Source organism: Chlorocebus sabaeus, chromosome 16, assembly GCF_047675955.1.
Source record: "Chlorocebus sabaeus isolate Y175 chromosome 16, mChlSab1.0.hap1, whole genome shotgun sequence".
Lineage (NCBI taxonomy): Eukaryota > Metazoa > Chordata > Mammalia > Primates > Cercopithecidae > Chlorocebus > Chlorocebus sabaeus.
In genome coordinates this window covers 48,503,690-48,521,470 of record NC_132919.1, presented here as the reverse complement: position 1 = coordinate 48,521,470, position 17,781 = coordinate 48,503,690, and the positions used below count along the sequence as shown (strand labels likewise).

Below are 17,781 nucleotides of genomic sequence, written 5' to 3'. Positions count from 1 at the left end.
AGGGATGCCAGGCCCAGACGCAGGCTGGGTCGGAGCCCTGACTACACTCCCCTCCCCTGAGACACCCTGGCCCACCCTGGCTCTGCCCAAAGCCGGCCTGGCCCCCAGCGCTCCCCCAACCAAGCCAGCCCCAAAGCCACTGCCCAGAGAGCGGGGTGCCTCAGCTGCTGCGAGGGTTCGTCGGTGGAGCCTTGGTGGGGGTTGATAGGAGACTGCCAGGCGCCGCTTAATAGGATTTTAATTATACAGCTCCAGCAAGAATTTTTTCCCCCCTGGGCTTGAGCCCTCACAGATACCTCCATCTCCACCTCAGCATCTTCCCAGCCCTGGCAGCTAGCTCTCCCAGGCCCCCACTGCCTGCCCTCCACCCACCGTGGGGGATGCTGGCCCATCTCCCAGGGGCTCAGGAAGGGCCTGGCATCTGCCCCCAGCAATGATGCAGAGGGCGCCTGCTCCTGGGGAGGGTCCTGGCTGGAGGAGCTCCTCTGAGCTCTGCATCCAGGACTCTGGACGGTCAGAGCTGACTCTGGTACAGGGCAGAGACGGTGCCCCCGCCATTCGACTCACTATGGACTCGATGCTTATTTTTCCAGAGTGATTCTGCCCCATGCCAAACCCTTTCACAATGACTGTCTCATGTGATGCTTACAATTCTGGGAGCCAAGCAGGACAGATAGAGCGATCATCTCCATTTTATGGATGAGGAAATTGAGGCCCCAAGAGTTGAAGTGACTTGCCCAAAGACACGGCGAGTAAGGAGTCTGGACTTCCCGCAGGTTTGCTTGACTCTGAACTTCAGGTTCTGTCCATGGCCCTGAGCTGCCATTCCCCTGAGCTCCACACCCCGTACCCCTCACCCCTCCAGAAGGAGCTAAGGGCAGATCCTCCTCCCTTTTTCACCAAGAAGTCGGGAGCTTCTTGCTCTAAGTGTTTGAAATAAAAAGCAACTGCGTCTGCGCACCAGTGGCGGAGATGGACTTTGTACAAGCGTCGGGGTGAAATGAACATTCTTCGGGCATGAGATGCTACCTCTCCCCATGTGTGGGTGAGGGTCCCCGCTTCATGCTCTCACAGCTCCTGAATTTTGGCACCATAACCCCCATCACACTGTACTGGATTGGCTAGCAGCCTGGCTTACCAATAGCCTAGAATTTCCTTGACACATCAAGAAAAAGCTCCCTGGTACCCACTGGTCAAGCATGTAGACTGTCCCCACCCACCTGCATTTTGCAACAAGACCCCCTCCCCTGCAGGTGGCCTGCTCCCCCTGTGCCTACCCATCAGGCGATGCCAGCCATCAGTGTGTCGGGGTAACCTCATGGACTTTCGTGGAGGCAGCACTTTCAGTGAGGCATTTTTTTGTGTGTGTTTATTATATATTTTAACACCTACATTTTAATTTTAGAATAGTTTTAGATGTACAGAAAAGTTGCAAATAGAGAATTCCCATACACCTCTTACCCAGTTTCTTCTACTGTTAACATCCTGTATCACCAGAGTACGTTTGTTATAGCTAAAAAACAAACGTTGAGCCAGGCACAGTGGCTCACACCTATAATCCCAGCACTTTGGGAGGTCCGAGGCGGGAGGATCACTTGAGCCCAGGAGTTTAAGACTAGCCTGGGCAACAGAGTGAGACTCTGTCTCTATAAAAAATTTAAAAATTAGCTGGATGTGGTGGCACATGCCTGTAATTTCAGCTGCTTGGGAGGCTGAGACAGGAGAATTACTTGAGCCCAGGAGTTTGAGGCTGCAGTGAGCTATGATCGTCGTGCCACTGCTCTCCAGCCTGGGCAACAGAGTGAGACCCTGTCTTAAAAAAAAAGTACACTACTATTAACTAAACTCAACACATGATTTAAATTTCACCATTCTTTTTTTTTAATGCCACGAGTAATACATTCTTGTATGAGATTCACCAGTGTAGTAAAAGAAACAGTAAAATATGAATCTCCCTTCATTCCTTCCCCAAGGCCTCTCCTGCACCGGGAGTAATTCTTCTGCCTCCTTGCTGCAGGTACACCTTATTCCTGCCACTTTCCCCCAGGAAGTGGGTCTCAGAGCTGGTGGCCAGCACGTCCGCCCACCCTCGTGCTCTTGTGGCTTGATCACAGCCCTCCCCCTGCTGCAGTGGGTCCTCTTTTCCCTCATCCCTGCCCATCCTCTGTTCTCTCCTCCAGCCACACTTCCTCTGGGTAGCTTTGAGGAACTCCCAGCCCCCGGGACCCCCCTCCTCAGACTGCCTTTGTTTTGGTCTCCTTGACCCACAGACAGTTGGGGGTGATGACAATGCTCCCTGCCCCTCCTGTCCCTGTGAAGCTCCTAGGATGCAGTAGGTAATGGGCTGTGAATGAAGGGAACCAGGGCTTCAGGAAAGGCGCCTGGCTGTAACTGGCAGCAGGCAGTGCCTTCTGACACTGTGGTGGAGCAGGTAGGAAGGTGCAGAAGACGTGGTGTCTGCCCTCAGGGCCCCCCGGCCCGGGGAGGACGCACCCACACATACTCGCCTGGCTCCTGGATGGCCGTGGCCAGCAGAGCTCAGGCCATGCCCAACTATCTGTGCCCAAGGCTGCAGGTGGGACTCCGGTGGAGGGTTCTGGACAAAACCTCTGCCCTGCTCTGCCAGATGTGGCTTTGCTCTTTTCTGCCATGGCTAGGACTCACCTCCCCACCAGAGGAGTAATATTCCAGCCTTTTCTGCCTCCTCCATACCTCCTTCACAGCAAGCCCTAGAGGGCAACTTTGAGCTGTTGCCTCAGCATCCCTGCCCTCATCAAAGCATCATCTGCTTCTCTCCCAGCCCCCTGGCGGGCGGCTGCCATCACCAGCAGCACCGAAAACTTATCCTGGCCCCCTCCCCACCAGTGCCAGCTGGTCTCAGCCTGAACTTTACCCGAGGCCCTGGGAATGGGGCTGGGGCTGGAAGGGAGCCGATGCCTGGGGTGGCAGCCTGTTCACCTGAGGAGCTGGTCCTCCTCACCTGCGGTGGGTCAGCTCATCCATCCCCTTGCCTCAGTGCTTGCCTGCCTCTGCCAATCCAAGGAAAAGGAGAAGATTCAGGTGAAGACAATGGCTGCTACCGCCAGCAGCGTCTGTGCCTCTGATTGCCAAGTCTCCTCCTGCCGCCTCACTGCCTCCCCATGGCTGCCTGGGCCTTCAAGTCAGAAAGGACAGGGCAGGAAAAGGACTCTAGAGACAGGAGGAGTCCCAAGGTGTTGGGGGGGTTGGTGATGGAGGGAAGCTGCCCAGGGAGGAAAGGACAGTAGTGGTGAGCCTCAAGGTGTGTGCTCATGTGACCCTGGGAAGGTGTGTCTGTGTGTGCGTGTTTACAGGCTGAGGAGGGGCCATGCCCCCCAGACCACCCTGGGCAGGTCAGCAGCAGGGGGCCAAAGCCCTGGGGGTCCCGGGTCTCCAGCTCCTATGGGGGCCAAGCTCAGGAGAAGCTGTGGAGCTGGACAGCCGGGGGGCGGGGGATTGCAGCATCAGCCTGGCTGCCGTGGCATGAGATGAAAGGCCAGGAGCGGGGCTGTTGGCAGACTGGCAGACGGACAGGCGGGGCCGGGTGAGGCGTGGGGTGGGGGAGGGGAGATAACCATCTGCTAGAGCCGCCAGGTGTAGACATGGTGGAGTGTGGGGGACGCTGGCGGAGGGTTAGCCCTTGCCATCAGGGGAAAGAGCCTGAAGCTGGAAGGGCTCCCTGTGAGGTCACCTCGTCCAGCCTGATGCCTTTGGACCCTCGGCCCCAAACCAAGCAGGCCCTGCTTCTGGCACTTGATGCTCCTCCCTGGCCCCAGCCCCCAGCCTGTCCTCTGCATTGCACCCACCCCGGAGCAGTGCCCCAGAAGTCCAACCCAGAGTCCTCTCTGCACTTAAAGGCACAGCACTCCATGGAGAGGGCCCGCCAAACCCTGCCTCCTCTTAGTCACTAACTGCTGGGGTAGCCCAGGACTGGGTTGGTCCCTATCACCTTTTGTCCTTGATTGTGAACCTCTCTTACTGTAGTTGTATGATTATTTGTTGATGCCTTGCCCCTAGCCCCAACCTTGGAGAGAAGGTTCTAGAAAGCATGGAAAAAGCATGAGCAATGAAGCAAGCTGCTCCTAAACAGTGTGGGGTCCAGGACAAGAGTCTTGCTTCCTAAATCTCTCTCTTAACCTCTTGTTGTATCTCTCTACTCACAATTAATTCTCTAGTCCATGCTTCTAATTTTCTCACCCAGAAATTTCTTTGACATTTTCCCCTAATATGCCTCCAGCCTCCTCACTGCCTTCTGATCTGCTGCCTCAGTGGTCTAACACGAGAGTCTCACCATGTCACTTCTCTGCTCAACACCCTTCAAAGCAGTACTGCTTCCAGAGCCAGCAAGAGGAATCCCTGCCCCAGGCCCCTCATGACATGGATATGACACTGACGCTTCCTTTGTTGGAGAACCCATGACAGCCTAGGTCACGCAGGCTCCAGTACCAACTGCTGCGTGGCGCAACCCACAGCTTCAAACTTCCACTGTACACTTCTGTCATTACAGCAATCGGGCCCCAGTCGTGGACTTCTTGCTCTAAGTGTTTGAAACAAAAAGCAACTGCATCTGCGCTAGCCAGTGGCGGAGATGGACTTTGTACAAGCGCCGGAGTGAAATGAAAAATGAATGGGGAACATAACTTCCGGTTCCCAGTCTGCCGTGTAAGAAGCTTGGAAGTCACCGCTCCATCCTAATTACAAAAAGTCAGAAGTAACTGAAAGAAAAAATAGATATACTTGTTAGATTATTTCTTTCAAATAGCGTACATGCAATAGATTATTAATAGTTTTAAAACATTCAAGAATAATTAAATGGATTCTTACATAAAATCTCCTTGTAGTGTTGAGCATCCCTGTCCTTATTTCTTCTTTGTGAGTACCAGAGGTACTCATAAATCAGTATAGTATTCAAATGAATGCACGTTGCAGATGAGAAACACTTTGCTCTACTAAATAATTCATATAATTTTCTTTTTTTGATAACGGAGTCTTGCTCTGTTGCCCAGGCTGGAGTGCAATGGTGCGATCTCGGCTCACTGCAACCTCTGCCTCCCGGGTTCAAGTGATTCTCCTGCCTCAGCTTCCCGAGTAGCTGGGATTACAGGTGTGTGCCACCAAGCCAGGTTAATTTTTTGTGTCTGCAGTGGAGACAGGGTTTCTCCCTGTTGGCCAGGCTGGTCTCAAACTCCTGACTTTATGATCCACCTGCCTTGGCCTCCCAAAGTGCTGGGATTACAGGGGTGAGCTATCGTGCCCGGCCTTTATATGATTCTTAATCTGTATAAAGGTAGGTCTAGATGGAACATGCATGAAACTTGATAGTAACTCTTTACATTGGTAATTTGATGGACGGTGAACACTGAAATTATAAAGCATTATATTTTATCAAAATATATCATAATATTTAGATTTATAAAATTTTAAATAAAAAATTTAGGTGGCTCATGCCTGTAATTCCAGCACTTTGTGAGGCAGAGGCGGGGGGACTGCTTGAAGCCAGGAGTTGGAAACCAGCCTGAACAACAAAGCAAGGCCCCTGTTTCTACAAAAAAAAAAAAAAAAAAAACCACGAGTGGTGGTGTGCAACTGAGCCCCAGCTACTCAGGAGACGGAGGCAGAAGGATCGCTTGAGCCCAGGAGCTTGAGGATGCAGTGAGCTATCCTTGTGCCACTGCCCTCCAGCCTGGGCAACAGAGTGAGACAAAAAAAAGTAAAGAAAGAAAGAAATTAGATTCAATTAAATAATCTTAATTTTCTACTTCAATATTCATTGGTTAGAATTTATATTCTGACTTTCATTTTAATAAATTAGAATATTTTAGTCACATATATATTTAACTGTATAAAAACCGTGGCTTTACGTAATTTTTAAAATTTTGTTGGCCAGGTGCGGTGGCTCACACTTGTAATCTCAGCACTTTGAGAGGCCGAGGTGAGCAAATCACGAGGTCAGGAGTTCGAGACCAGCCTGACCAACATGGTGAAACCCCGTCTCTACTAAAAATACAAAAATTAGCCGGGCGTGGTGGTGCATGTCTGTAATCCCAGCTACCCAGGAGGCTGAGGCAGGAGAATCGTTTGAACCCGGGAGTTGGAGTTTGCAGTGAACAAAGATCATGGCACTGTACTCCAGCCTGGGTAACAGAGTGAGACTCTATCTCAAAAAAAACAAAGAAAAAATGTTGTCGTTTGCCAGGTGCAGTAGCTCATGCCTATAATCCCAGCACTTTGGGAGGCCGAGGCAGGCGGATCACTTGAAGTCAGGAGTTCGAGACTAGCCTGGCCAACATGGAGAAACCCCATCTCTACTAAAAAATATAAGAATTAGCCAAGTGTGCTGGTGCATGCCTGTAATCCCAGCTACTTGGGAAGCTGAAGCAGGAGAATCGCTTGAACCCGGGAGGTGGAAGTTGCAGTGAGCCGAGATTGCGCCACTGCACTCCAGCCTGGGCGACAGAGTAAGACTCTGTCTCAAAAAAAAAAAAAAAAAAAAAAAAAAAAAAAATGTTGTTATGAAGGCTTATTATCAAATAAAGTCGGAAGAATGTGTTTAGCGATGTTTAGCTGGATGGTGACCCTCCAGTTGTACTCTTGTCCTGGGCCCCACACTGTTTAGGGGCGGCTTGCTTCATTGCTCATTTGCTGCTGGACCCTAGGGCATGACCCACAAAGGCTTCCTCTGCCTGAGGCTCCAGAGTTCCCTGCTGTCTTCACACAGCCCTGGACCGTGGGAAGGTGGGGAATCCCAGAACACATATTTTGCTGTGCTTTTCCAAGACCTCAGACAACATCTTCTTCCCTTGTCACTGTATGATGGCAAGTGACAGCTCATACTTCCAGTCTCAGCCCAGATCTGCCCTCCCCGGCTCCAGCAGGCTGCCCCTTCAGATGCCCCATGGTATTTGCAAGTTACCTATTAAAAGTGGTTCTTCCACGTGGATTCAGCATGATGCCCAAATCCAAGTGCGACAAGAAAGTCTCCTTAACTGAAACTGCCAAGAAAGGCTTGAAATGGAAACAAAACCTGATAGAAGAGCTTTGGAAATGTGTGGACACCTACGAGTACCTTTTCATCTTCTCTGTGGCCATTGTGAGGAACAGCAAGCTGAAGGACATCCGGAATGCCTGGAAGCACAGCTCGATGTTCTTTGGCAAAAACAAGGTGATGATGGTGGCCTTGGGTCAGAGATGAGAACAAAGACAACCTGCACAACCTCAGCAAAAGGTTGAGGGGTGAAGTGGGTCTCCTGTTCACCAACCACACAAAGGAGGTGAATGAATGGTATACGAAATACACAGAAATGGACTATGCCCGAGCTGGTAACAAAGCAGCTTTCGCTGTGAGCCTGGACTCAGGGCCCCTGGAGCAGTTCCCCCACTCCATGGAGCCACGGCTCATGCAGCTGGCCCTGCCCACTGCCCTCAAGAGAGGTGTGGTGACCCTGCTGTCCGACTATGAGGTGTGCTGACTACGGAGCAGGCTCGCGTCCTGAAGCGTTTTGGGTATGAGATGGCTGAATTCAAGGTGACCATCAAATACATGTGGGAATCCCAGTCGGGAAGGTTCCAGCAGATGGGAGATGACTTGCCAGAGGGTGCATCCGAGTCTGCAGAAAAGTCAGACTCAGAAGACCATGACTGAAAGGGACTCAGGACTGAAAGTCTCCTGGAACCTTCTGAGTCTCACTGGACCATGCAGGACTGCTGCCACCCCTCTAGAGACAGCAGCTTTTTATTTGGCTGTACAGAGGGAACATGCTGGGCACTGACTTCCTGTAAAGAATAAAACTTTGCAGGATGCCTCCCTGGAGACCAAAAAAAAAAAAAAAAAAAGGTTCTTCTGCCACACGGGAGGTTTGTGGACTGCCTCTTTATGGATCAGGACCTTTTCTTGAGCAGGAACTTGGGAGCTCTGGGAGTAGGGAGCGGGCAGGGCCTCTGTGTGGGGCCCAGAGCTTAGTGCTGGGATGATGAGGCTTTGATATCTCTGAAGTCTGCAGGGTTTGAGCACTGAAGAAACTCAAAATTCTAGGGAAAACTAGCTGAGGACTTGGGCTTTGCCCAGGGGTGAAACCACCTGAGAAGGCCCCAGAGAACCAAGGCCTGAGAGGAGGTTGGTGGGAACCCCCACTGGCACCCCTGCCAGCCGCCATCTCTGAGGGCCGGGGTGGTGACTGGCAGCCAGGGGCTCAGTGAGGAGGACAGAAAGTGGACAGGGGCCTCTTGCAGAAAATCAAGGCTCAGCTGGTGGCTCTGAGGTGGGGGAAGAAGGGGAAAAGCCAGATGTTGGAGGCAGCCAAGGTTGGGGGTGGGATGGAAGTGGTTGAGCTGAAAAGAGGCAAAGGCCAGCCTAGAGGCCAACCCATACCTCACTCACAGCCTCTGGCTCCCTGGAGAAGGGTGTTCTTGTTGGCAGAAGCCGGGGCAGGTGGAGAGTGAAGGGAATCCTGCCCTTCCTATCCTCAGAGGACACTTCAAATGAGTGGCAGCCCCGATATTTACCAAGTACCTGCTATGTGCCAGGCACTGTGCTGAGGGGCTTCACCTCACTTTCCCTAGAGAGCCATGGCCTACCTGTCGGGTGGCATCAGAGACCACCTAATCCAGTTCTCACATTTGCCAGAGGAGGAAGCTGAGGCTCAGACACAGGGAATGGCTTGCCCTGAGGTGAGCGAGAAGTGGACCCTGGGCTGGAGTTTGGGTCTCTTGACTCCTTGTCCCGGGTGCTTCCTTAACTGTCCCTGGGCCATCCAGGACAAGGACATGCTCTGCCCAGAGCTGGTGGAACCACAGCAATGGACCACCCCAAGCTCCCGCCATGGTAGCTGGCCCTGCCCTGATGCCACCACCCTCTGTGCCCCTGCCATGGCCCATAATGCCTGGCGGCTAGGGAACTAGGAGGGGCTGATTCAGCTGCAGGCTATTCTTTCTCTTGAAAGAAAGGGCTCTGCCTCCCACAGGCCCAGCTATCTGCTCTCTCTGGATCCCTGACTCCCCATCCAGCCTTCAGCATCCCTAAGGCCCATGGGATCCTGTCTCCTTTAACCCAAAGCCAGGAGGAGTCTGAGACAACCGTTGGGACTGGGAAGTGAGAGGCCAGGTCCCCTGCTTCATTCTATTTTTTTTTTTCATCATTATCATCATTGATATCCTCACAATGATTGAGAACATCTGAGGGTCCACTCTGGGCTCTGCTCACAAGCAGGTACTATTATTTGCTCCATTTTTCAGCTGGAGGAAATGGAGTCAGAGAGAGTGATTGAAGCCCAAGGTACCCTATTCAAAAGAGTCAGAAAGGGGCTGACTCCCTGGTCTGCTGGGGGTGTGCAAAGGTGAGCAGTCCTGCTCTATCTCTATCCCCTCTGAGCCACCACCATCAGCTCCTCCTCTGTCTCCCGGGACACCTGAGAAACCAGTTTTGACGCCTACCCTCCCTTCATGACCACCCCTCAAGGCCGCAGTTTGGCAGCCAGAGGAACTGTCCATCCAGGAGCTGGGTGTGTGCGCAGACCCCATCAGAGAGTGAGCCTGGGGATCCTCCTGTCTGCCTCTGTCCTCTCTACCATCCTGCCCGCGGCTGTGCCCAAAGGTGGCTCTCGATGTGCTGGGAACGGACGGGAATCCTGCTCACAGGGCTGGGCATGCTGGCACGCACCTGTAATCCCAGCTACTCAGGAGGCTGAGATGGGAAAATCACTTGAGGCCAGGAGTTCGAGACTAGCCTGGGAAACAGTGAGATCCCTGTCTCAATTTTTTTTTTTTTTTTTTTTTTTTAACGAAAAGAAAGAAACCCTGTTGACAGTCCCTGATCATTTAGCCCACAAACATGGACTTCAGCGCCTATTGTGCCCCCACATGGTCCTGGGCACTGGGCAGGGAAGTCTGGGATGTAGACTCTGCCCTCCTAGAGCTCACCGTCCAGGGTAGGTGGAGAATAGACCCACCACCTCCATTCAACCTGCAGACAGTGAACCTTGTGTGCCAAGCACCACTGTAGGCACTAGGGATCCAGATAGGAACAGAACAGCCCAAATCTCTGTCCTCAAGGAGCTCACATTTGAGAAGAGAGAGACAGAATGGAACTAAAATAAATAAGCAGGCGACATAGCCTGAAGAAAGGAATGTGTGCTAGGGAGGAAGATAGTGCAGGGAGGGGTCAGAAAGTGGGAGTGTGGAGTTGCAATCATATCACAAAACTCATTGGTGCTGTGACAGTTTGGGGGCTACAGGAGAGCAGAGAAGGGACCTCTGACCCCTCCCTCAGCTGTGCTTGCTCTCCTGAAGGGAGAATGGAAATGGGGAATTCGGATCACCTTTGTCCCAGGCCCGTGGTCCCTAAACATCATGGCAAAGAGCAGGCACAGTGGGGCTTTCTGAAATGATCTCCGACACTGTGTGCACCAGAACGCAAGGGGACAGACTGCACATATCTGGACATGAGTGTGCATATAGATGTGTACCATCGGTAGACACCCAGTTACTCGGCACCAGTGCTATTTCAGGCACCGTGTCCCTAGGAGGTCTCAGACGCGAAACAACGGCTCGCATGAAGGCAGGAAATGTTGAAGGCAGAACCATGGGGCAAGAGGTTACAGAAAACACCCTGGGAAGCAGCAGAAGTTGAACCAGGCTAGATGGCCTTCACTAGATTAAGCTCTAAGAGCTGCAGCTGCCTGTAATGAAATGAAATGGGCTAGCTCAGGAGGTAGCGAGTTCTTACCACTGGAACCTCAAAGGAAGGCTTGACAACTTGTGACGGGGATTCAAGGACTGGCTTGGGGGATAGCACGGATATCCTCAATAAGGTTACTTGGGTCCTATAAAGTTGGGGGAGTCACTAAAGGACTGGAGGGAGGAATGGTGGCATTAAGCACTTGGACTTTATCTTAGAGGGCAATAGGGAGCCATGTTGGGTGTTGGAGCGGCAGAGAGACACATGGAAGGCTGAGTCTTGGAAAGATGAATCAGACAGCACTATGCTGGATCAGATTAGGGTAAGGGGGGACATGGAAGGGAGGAGACCAATTACTAGACTAGCCAAATACATCAGTGGGGGTGTGTGGTTGTGAACACACATACAACATGCATGCAAGCAGAAACCTCCGAAGACTAGACAACTCTCAGTTGTGACAGCATTGAATGGTCTCTAGTCTTGAAGCAGGAGTTGAATTCAGTGATATTTCAAGCCCATTTCCAAAGTTTTAGGCACATGCGGGAGTGTCTGGGTGTGTGTGCACACCTGGGTGTCTATGAGTATCGACTGAGTTCACTGCTCCTTCATCAGCGGGGTCTGGTGTGGTTAGCAGGAGTGCACACCAAGGGGTGACTTGGTGTTCGGGTGACTTTGTGGGCCTCTATTTGGGGGTGTAGCTGGGAAGCAAACATTCAAGATACTCATGACCCTGTGGGATTTTGCTGTCCCAGGTGTGACACACAGGTGTGTGTATGTGGGTATGTGTGTGTAGGAGATGGGATTGGGGACGTCTAAGGGCTGAGTGAGGCTTTGTGAGGGAATTTGTTGTTGCAGCTTCAGTGGAGGACTGGTCTAGTGTGTGGCTCCCTGTGATGTTCTCTCTTTTTTTTTCTTTTGAGACAGGATCTCACTCTGTTGCCCAGGCTGGAGTGCAGTAGCATGAACATGGCTCACTGCAGCCTTGACCTGCTGGGTTTAAGCAATCCTCCCATCTCAGCCTCCTAAGTGGCTAGGACCACAGGCATGCTCCACCATGCTGGGCTCATTTTAAATTATTTTTATTTTTTGTAGAGACAGGGTTTTGTCGTGTTGCCCAGGCTGGTCTTGAACTCCAGGGCTCAAGCGATCTTCCCGCCTTGGCCTCCCAAAGTGCTCGGATTACAGGCATGAGCCACAGTGCCCAGCCCCTGTGAGGTTCTGATTTCTGACCAGTCTGGGGACACCAGTTTTGGCGGTTGCTGTGAGCCAGGGCCTTTCCCATACACCAGCTCCCTGAGCCATCCTAGTCATCCGGCATGATCCTTCTTGTTTCCTTGCCCAGAGTCACAGTACAATGCAAAGCATAGCCAGACCCCAGGAGTCCAAGCGCAGAACTCTTGCCTCAGTGGCTACCTCTATTACGTGGGGAGGTGAGTCACCAGAACACGGTTGGAAGAACAGTGCTGCCTTTACCTCTGGGCAAGGCATCTCCTCCCAGGCACCCATGCACCTTCAGAATCCCGGGCGAATCCCTGACCTCACCCTGACCCACCTCCCTCCACCTCCAGGCTCCTCAGCTCCCCTAGACCCCTGCTCCTGCAAACCCACATCCCGCAGCAACCTCATCGGAAAGCCGGGAGCAGCTCGCAGTCACATCCATGTTTTTACCCCAGCTGGGTGCTGCAGTCATTTTTCTGGCGCAGGAGGGCGAGGGGGTGGCTCGTGGGCGTTGAGACGCCGGGCTGTCTGCTCCGCTCGGCCGCTGGTTATTACCTCTCCTCAGGCTCCCATTAGCCCGCCTGCCCCAGAGGCCTGCGCAGGCTCCCTGCACCTCGGCACCTTTGTTCCTTAATTATTACTGGGGAGCTCGCTCACCTGCCTGCCACTTTCTAAGAAGCTGTCTGGCTCCCTTTGCCATCCCGCACCCCCAGGACCTAAGCCTCTACGCCCTCTGGGGTGGGTGCTGGTGTCTAGCAGCAGCTTGCCCAAGGCTTCAGCCAGCTCCAGAGCCTCAGGTCTGCCCCATTCCAGCCCCTCATAGAAGCCTTTTCTCTTCCTCTCTTCTGCCTTCTCCAAGAACCCTGCCTAGATTAACTTTGTCTTGGATATCGGGACCGGAAGGGACTTTAAATTGCCATGTGGCCCACGCGCACGGTGGCTCATGCCTGTAATCCCAGCACTTTGGGAGGCTGAGGCAGGAGGATCACCAGCCTGGCCAACATGGTGAAACCCCGTCTCTACTAAAAATACAAAACAGTAGCCGGGTGTGGTGGCGGGTGCCTGTAATTCCAGCTAGTCAGGAGGCTGAGGCAGGAGAATCACTTAAACTCGGGAGGTGGAGTGGTTGCAGTGAGCGGAGATTGCACCACTGCACTCCAACCTGGGCAACAGAGCAAGACTATCTCAAAAAAAAAAAAAATGGCCATGTAGTTCGATAGTGGCCCCCTCACTTGCTACTTGGATAGGGCCACCTATAGAAGGTACTCAGTGAATATTCAGTGAGAGGATGATGAACCTCTGCAGCCTCTATTTGAATGTCTCAGTTGATAGCAGCTCACTTTTTCCCAAGGCAGCCAGTGCCACCTTGGATGGCTGGGATGGTTATAAAACCACTCTCCCCTCATGTACTGCCCACATCTCTCCCCAGGACCTTCTGATCTTCATGGCCCTGAATCTAGACCCCACCTTTCTGTGTTCTGAGTCTGAGCCTCAGTCCTGTGTTTCCTACTAAGGGCTCCTTGATGTCCACACCTCAGGCAGGAAACTTTCCAGCATGAGGCTGTGTCCAGGAGCACTCGCTTCTCCTTCCTGGCTTAAGGATTCAGCCTTACCCCAGCCCAACTCTAGCGCCTGGGTCTCCTTCTGTCTCAGGCCTCTGGCTGCTCTTCCTGGGGAGGAAGGTGAAGGGGAGGAGACACTGGGGTGAGAGGCCTCGTGCCAAACAAGCTCTGACAGCCAGCAAGCACCAGGGAGGGAGCCTGCTGTACACACAGACCAAGGCTGCCCTGTCGAGGGGAAGGCCTGGTGGAGAGTAGGAGGCGGCATCTCCCCTCCCCAGCTAGCCTGCTGCCCTGACTCTGACACACCTCTCTGCCTCGGGGCACTGTGGGTTTCAGAGCCTCAGAGGCTGAGCTTCCAGATAAAGGAGCCAGGAGTGAGCTGACTCAGGTGGGCACCAGGGGCGTCCTCCTGTTAAGACAGTGCCTGCCCTCAGTGTCTAGGGCATAGCACTCCTCTCCCGGGGAGGACCTCCAGGGGATGAAAGTGGCTGCCAGAGTCTATGGCTACCCCTGGACCCAGCCCCTTACCTATGGTTACACAGAGGACGGGGACATGCAAGACACAAAGAACCCTGTGACCACAAAGTGTCTCAGAGCCTGAGGGGGATCTCCTTGGGGGCCACTCTACTCAGCGTTGCCATCTCCTCCCATGCCTCCGCCCTTAGCCATTCTCCTCTCCAGCCTTGATCCAAGTGGAGAGTTTCCTTTTGGTCTCCACTTCGCACTCTTTACATGTCTTAGTCTTCCCTCAGACTAGAAGCTCTGTGAGGCCAGGACCCTGCCTCTCCTCTCAGACTGCGGGGCGTTCTTGAGGCCCAGATCCTGCCTCTCACCTCAGGTTAGGGACTCTGTGAGAACAGGATCCTGCCTCTCCCTTCCGACTGGGGGCTCTGTGAGGCCAGGATCCTGCCTCTCCCCTCAGACTGGGGGCTCTGTGAGGCCAGGATCCTGCCTCTCCTCTCAGACTGGGGGCTCTGTGAGGCCAGGATCCTGCCTCTCCCCTCAGACTGGGGGTTCTGTGAGGCCAGGATCCTGCCTCTCCCCTCAGACTGGAGGCTCCCTGAGAGCAGGGTCATGTTTCCCCTCAGACGGGAACACAGGAAGGTTGGAGACTATAGCCCAGCCACACCCTGTCTCGGCTCTGAGCGTCTTTCATCCCAGGAGTGCTATGGGGAGGCCAGGAAGGCGCCTGGCACTTGCTGGAGGGCCTCTAGACAAACACCAGCTGGGGGTGGAGGACTCGGGTCAGCACCTCCAGCCACTAGACCGTGACCTCAGCCCGGCCGCCCCAGGCTGCCCTCCGGATCTGACTCAGAACCTTCCTGGGGCTGCTGCTGGGCGTCCATCCCCAGGGTCAGCCCTAGGAGGCCGCCAGATTCCACAGGCCCCACCCAGTTGGAGGCCACTACCCTCAAACCCCACTGGGGTCGCCCGGGCTCCATCAGGATTGAAGGGGAGAGCAGAGGGCAAAGGTCACCTGCCAGGCCCCGCACTCCACCACCCCCATCCCTGCCCACCCTCCTCACAGAGTCCCTGACATAGACACTAGGGACAAGGGGATCCCCAAAAGGCAAACAAGGCAGTTCTTCCATGATAGGAGACCCCCTCAAGGTAGTGGCTAAGTCACCCCCAGAACCTTTCTCATTAGGAGAAAATAAATGAAGGCGACTCCTGTGGAACGTTTCCCAGAGCCTGGGTCTAGGTTTGCAGCGGAGTCTGAGGGCTGGGGGGATGGAGGTCCTGGAGGCACAGGGCGAGAGCTGCCCCTGCCTGATCTCAGGCTGAGCCCACATGCCCTCAGCTAAAGGGAGCTTTAGAAACATAAATCAGGACGTGTCCTCTCCTGCTTCCAACCTGCCAACGGCCTCCTTTCTCGCTCAGGATAACAAGGCCCTAACCCGTCAGGACCCTGTCCACCTCAGCCTCATCTCTGACCTTTCCCCTCGTCCATTCCTTTCCAGGCTACTGATTCTCACACACTCCAGGCTCATCCAGCCTCGGGGCTTCCCCGCCCCGCCCCACCCCAAAGCTGTAGTTTTGCTCTGTCTCCCAGGCTGGAGTGCAGTGGCAAGATCTTGGCTCAGTGCAACCTCCGCCTCCCGGGTTCAAGCAATTCTCCTGCCTCAGCCTCCTGAGTAGCTGGGATTACAGGTGCCCACTACCATGCCTGGCTAATTTTTGTATTTTTAGTAGAGGCAGGATTTCACCATGTTGGCCAGGCTGGTCTCAAACTCCTGACCTCGTGATCCTCCTGCCTCAGCCTCCCAAAGTGCTGGGGTTACAGGAGTGAGCCACCACGCCCGGCCACCTCAGGGCTTTTGTACTGGCCATTTCTTCCACCTAGAATAGTTTTCCCTACACTTTTTCTTATTCTTGTTCTTCAAAACTCGAGAGACTTCTTCTAGAGGCCTTCCTAGATGACCCCATCTGAAACAGTGCCCTGTGTCTCTCCAGATGCCCCTGTCCCTTCCCTCTCTACAACCCTGGCCTCATTCTTCCTCCCAGCACTTGTCACTGATTGAAATGGGCTTGTTTGAATCACTTGGTTACTGTCTGTCTCCCCCACTGGGATGTAAGCTCCATGAGGGTGTGGCTGTATCCTCGTCCTCAGTGCCTGGCACAGGCTGGCGAAGTTGTTGCTCCAGAGACATCTGTTGAATGAACAAGTGCCCTTCGGAGGGACAGAAACACACACAGATACCCCAGGGACTGGTGGGGTGGGTACGAGCAAGGACGGGGAAGCAGTCTTTACAGGGTGCAGGGAAGGGGGCTTTCAGGCCTCAAAGGTACCATGGGCTGAGGGAGGAGGGGGAGGAAGGTGGGGGGGAGGGTGGGAAGGGAGGCTGCCAGGCAGTACCGTCCTTAAATGTCCCCACCCCAGTCTGAAAACACAACTCTGGGTGCTAGTGGGGCCGAGGAAGGAGGCACCACAGGCCCATTCTTGGGCGTCCCCAGTCTGGAAGGGACAGGAAGCAGTGCTTGGAAAGCCCTCGGGGTCAGACCTGTCTACTCAGCTTTAAGCCTGGGTTTCTGAAGCCGGGGGCAGTTCTGCTTGGCCCACTGCGTCAGGCTCGGCGCGTTCCAAACCCAATGCCTCATTCTTCCTGCAGCTTGCTCTGGCTTCTCTGGCTCCGTCAACAAACTCCTGTTCCTCCCAGGCAGGCAGGCCCCAAAGCCTAGAGTCACCTCTGCCTAACCCCCTCACTTACACACTACCCCACAGACCCTTCCCTGTGCAGTGACCGGGGACCAGGCTTCCTGGTCATCCTGGGCCTCTCCTTCGTATAAAGCAGCTGGAAAGGGCAAAGGTCACCTGCCAGGTCTGAGGCAGTTTTACCTCCATCAGTCCAAGACTCCTCCAGTCTCTGAAACAAATTCTACCAAGGGATCAGTGGGGGCGGAGCAGGGAAGAAGGGTCCTGCCAAATTCTGACCCACATCCTCTGTAAGGGAATCTGGGTTGTGTCGGAAGTGGACTCTGGAGTTAGACAGGCTTCAGTTGTCTCACTTTCTACTTACTCTGTGACCTTGGGGAAGTTACTTAACTTCTCTGTTTGTTTCTCTATCTCTAAAACGGAGATAAACAGATATATTTTACCAGGTTGCTTGGAGATTATATGGCAAAACATATAATAAGCACCTAGAAAAATTCTGAAATACAACTGATATTAATAAATGAGAAGCTCATCCCTTCCCTTTCAACCTGTACTCCTCCCCCCGCCCAAGAACCTGCTGTGGCTCCCTGTTTTGTACCATGTCTGATCTAAATTCCTCTGCCTGGCTCTCAAGGATCTCCAGTGTGTGGCCTGGCCTTTTCCATCCAGTCGTCACCCCGAAAACTTCCCACACTCTCTCTTTACTCCTGTGTCCCCATGACCATGGTCATGCCTCTGCCATGCCTTCTGTCCACACTGCCCTTCTTGTCACCTCTGCCTAACCTACTTGCAAACCGAGGCCCCCTTCTCGAGGAAGCCCTCCCCAAGCCACACCTCCCTTGCCCATTCTCTGGCTCCTCTGGGAGCCTGCTACTCACTTTAAGCCTGTGGCAGCTGTGCTGTCCGAGCGGTTGGATATTCCATCGTTACAGATGTTGCCTGCCCATCTAGGCTGGTAGCTGTTTCCAGGTGGGCAAAGAACTCCACCTTGGATCTCCCTAGAACTTGGCACAGTGTTAAATATATAGTGAGTACTCAATGAATACCTGTCTTTTGATTTATTATGAAGCAATAAATAAGGCAAATCAGTAAGTGGCAAGCAGGTGTTGGAAGGGATTCTAGAAGGGGTGAAGGGGTGTTGAGCCTCTCCCTGTGAC

At 53.5% G+C, this 17,781-nt stretch overlaps 1 pseudogene; it reads left to right on the top strand.

Annotated features, from left to right (window-relative positions):
• The first annotated feature begins 6,967 nt into the window (after positions 1 to 6,967).
• LOC103242956 (mRNA turnover protein 4 homolog pseudogene) lies at positions 6,968 to 7,660 on the top strand (annotated as a pseudogene).
• The last annotated feature ends 10,121 nt before the right edge of the window (positions 7,661 to 17,781 follow it).